Raw genomic sequence first — 3,987 nt, forward strand, 5'->3', positions numbered from 1 at the left:
AAACCAGCATGCAGAGGGAGAACTGGGACTTGCTGGGATAAGGTGCATAGATCAGGGGGGCACAGAGATTAATTTAGAGATGAAGACTAAGACCAAAGGCCAGTGTGGGAAAGAATGATTAAGCAGATAAGGAGATGGAGAGTGGAGACTGGGACAGGTGGGGTAAAGAGAATAGGACTGGGATGGGGGAAGGTGAGGTGGGGATTCTATAGGGCTGACACTAGGACATGTTGGCCAAAGAGACTGGGATTGGGATGAAATGCCTGAGGAGTGAAGAGCTGGGAAGACTGGAAAAGGAGCAGGGCAAGCAGTGGTGGTGGTGGAGTCTTAAATTGGATGAAGAACCCAAGGAGGGAGACCAAGACTGGGAGCCCCTTGGAGGAAGGGAAGAGACGGACTGGTTGAGGAGCAATGTAGGGGGAGCTGAGGTGGAATGGGCTAACAAACTGGGGACAACGGTTGAAGAGGGGGGCGGAACTGACTGAGCAAAGATGCTGAGTGACAGGGGTAAATTGGGATTCAGATAATGAGCCAGAAGGGGGAAATGAGGACTACCTGGGCAAAATTTGTTCATGGAATGAAAACTCTGAGTGGGGCTGGATAGGCAAGGAGAATGGGACTCGGTTGGAGGCACAGATGTGGGGAAAAGACGGGACAGAGACTGTTTTAAATGTGGGATAGAAGAGGTCAAGCTTGGGGATATGGGAGGAAAAGTCTGTGCCTGTTACATCATGCTCTCTCCTGGAGCTTGGGCTGTATCCCAAGACCCCGAGTCTCACTATTCCTCTGTCGCCAGCAAATGTCTGTTAAAACCACAGCCAAAGTGGGTTTCACCCCCTTCTCGTGCTGGTCCACGTAGAGTATAACAACCTCCTGGCTGCTGCCAGTTGCTCTTAGATAAAATGGCAGAGGTCTGTGTGGTGGATCTAAAAGTTTCAACTCTCCTTTTGGGGGTAGGGAGGGTGTATATGAAATGCTTGGAGTTGGCAGTGCTGGATGGAAAATGATACCGAGAACACCCTGTACTATATTAGCATTAGTTCCTTATCTTTAATTGCTTATACTGATTCATACTGAGACCTGGTAACTTTCTGGACTTTTGTCAACCTAAAAAATAGAGCTCGTTAAAAAAATGGAAAGGGGGAAAAACTGAAATATCAGAGTTATCACAAGACTGAAATAGAGAACAGAGAGTGTTACATTCTCAAGTTGACAAGCATCATACAATATAAAAAGTGGTTAATATGCATGTTACAGAACAAAGACACATAGAGATTGCCATGACAACTCAGATCAATGTTTGCCTATCTTGATTTCTCAGACAGTGGACAGTATCATATAGTTCAGAGGAAGGTATAAATAATACAGCTTTAACCTGGCTACTGGAATGTTTCTTCATAATGCTAGGCAGATGGCAGTTGACTAATGAGAGCTGTTTTCCTTTAAGCGTTCTTTGTTTCAGATTATATTTTTATTATTCGTATAAATATCCAATCCTTTTTCTGAACCTTGTATGTGTTTGATTTCAGTAACATCTTGTGGCAATGCGTTCCAAAGGTTAATAACATGCTGGCTACGTCTACACTGGCCCCTTTTCCGGAAGGGGCATGTAAATTTCACTAGTCGTCGTAGGGAAATCCGCGGGGGATTTAGATATCCCCCGCGGCATTTAAATAAAAATGTCCGCCGCTTTTTTCCGGCTTTTAAAAAAGCCGGAAAAGAGCGTCTAGACTGGCCCCGATCCTCCGGAAAAAGTGCCCTTTTCCGGAGGCTCTTATTCTTACTTCAAAGTCACTCGCTCTGAGCCCCCCTTCCGGGGGTTTGGTGTCTCTCCAGCAGGCCTTGCCGTAGACCTAGCAGGCTGGCTGTCCAAGCGCCCTGGCCCAGCCTGACTCTCTAGCCCTGCCCTAGCTCCGGAGAGCGTCCTGCTCCCTCGGCAGCCAGGCTCATGGCCTTGCCGCAGGCCTAGCAGGCTGGCCGGTTGGCTGTCCAAGCGCCCTGGCCCAGCCTGACTCTCTAGCCCTGCCCTAGCTCCAGAGAGCATCCTGCTCCCTCAGCAGCCAGGCTCACACTCCCTTTGCTGAACCAGCCCTTCCCTTTTATAGCTCCCAGCTGGGCCTTAATGGGCCAACGCCGCCCAGCTGGGCTGAACTCCCCGGGCCTGCTCCAGGCTGGGGTTTGGCTCTTAAAGGGCCAGTACAGGGCAGCTGCCCTGCTACAAGACTAAAGCAACAGACAGAGAGGGAGGAAGAAAGAAAAAAGACTCATTGAATCAGTGTAGCTATCTTTCAAAGCCTTGGCAGTCTTGTCCACAGCTTGTACAAGATCCTGTTGCTAAAACAATGCCCTGTGGTTTCTCTCTGATATATATAATTAAATAAATGTTGTTTACAGTTTACTCACTAGTTGAACACCAGTTTTATTTTCACATATGATTTTAAATAAAAGGTTGGGGAGGAGGGAAGAGGAGGCATGTTATTTTTGTTTTCTTGCAGTTTGGTACTGGAGCAGTTAACATCTGCATCAGATCTCAGAAGAAGAATAAAAACGGAAAAGAATTTGTGTGTGGCATGCAGCAAATGTTCATTGAGGTGTATGGCTGTATCTTCTGACGCTACCACTATCACAAACATCTAAAGCCCTTCACGGTGTTCTAACGTTGGCCCTTCCCCTCTGACTGCAAATTGAATTAATGCTCCTACAGTGAAAAGGAGCACCATGACTTCATTCAGGTGAATTGGAGGGTAATAACTAGTGTTCCCTCTAAGTTTTTCCTTCCATGTGCTGAATACATTTGTTGGATGTGCACTACCAATAGGGCATTTGAGTCTCCCCTGGGTGGGCCACCCAAGCACACAGTTTCTAGGGAACCCAACATTTTGGTAAACATAGGGGCTTGACTCTAGCTCTTCCATAGTTAAAGTGGGAGCAGCTGAAGGACAAAGATGCTGATCCAAAGCCCCCTCAGACCCTCCCCTTGATTTCAAGTGGCATCAAATCAGGCTCATAAGTTGTCTAAGTGGTAACTGCACCAGACTGTAGCATCTGTAGAGTAAGATGTGTAATAAACACCAGAGAGTGGGTAACTGTAGCACTTAAGGAGCATGAGGCTTTTACTCCTAGTTGCCAGGCCAAATTCCAATTCTGTCAATAAAAATTCCATCAGGTTCAAATGGAAAAATACTATTCACTTCCTGTCCCAAACAGCTTTGCAGTGTTGCTGGGTGCTGTTACACAGCTTCTTTATGTGATCCCATAGGTGGCTGCCTATCACTGTGGTGATGTGAAACCCATAAATGTGTTTTTTTTTACCATTTAATCTCTGCAGCTTTTGAAAGCTGCTGTGTAGCAATGGCTATACCTGCACTGCAAAAATGATCTGCGTCTGTGCAGCTCAGAGCCTGGATTGACTGTCTCCAGCTCATGCCATGGGGCTGAAAATAGGTTCCCACTCAGGCTCTGAGACTCACCTCCTTTGCTTGGTTTCAGACCTTAGCCTCCAGCCTGACCCTGAACAGCTACACTGTGGCTACGTATACACTGCAGGCTTCTTGCGCAAGAACGGTTTTACGCAAGAGTTCTTGTGCAAAAGGTCTTCCACAAGAGTGCATCCACACTGCCGTGTGCTTTTGTGGAAGAGATGTGCTTTTGTGCAAGAGTGTTCATGGCAGTGTGGACGCTCTCTTGTGCAAGAAAGCTCTGATAGCCATTTTAGCCATAGGGCTTTCTTGCGCAAGAAACCCCTGTTGCCTGTCTACCCTGCCTTCTTGTGGAAGAGCTCTTGTGCAAGAGGGCTCATTCCTCATGGGATAAGGAATAGGAAAGGAATAACTCTTGTGCAATAAGCCCTGTTTTCGAACACTTTACTGTAAATTTACTTGTGCAAGAACACGCGTGCAGTGTAGACGCTCTGCACGTTTTTGTGCAAGAACAGCTATTCTTGCGCAAAAAGCCTGCAGTGTAGACATAGCCTCTGATTTTTAATGC

Source organism: Pelodiscus sinensis, chromosome 1 (genome assembly GCF_049634645.1).
Source record: "Pelodiscus sinensis isolate JC-2024 chromosome 1, ASM4963464v1, whole genome shotgun sequence".
Classification (NCBI taxonomy): Eukaryota; Metazoa; Chordata; order Testudines; family Trionychidae; genus Pelodiscus; species Pelodiscus sinensis.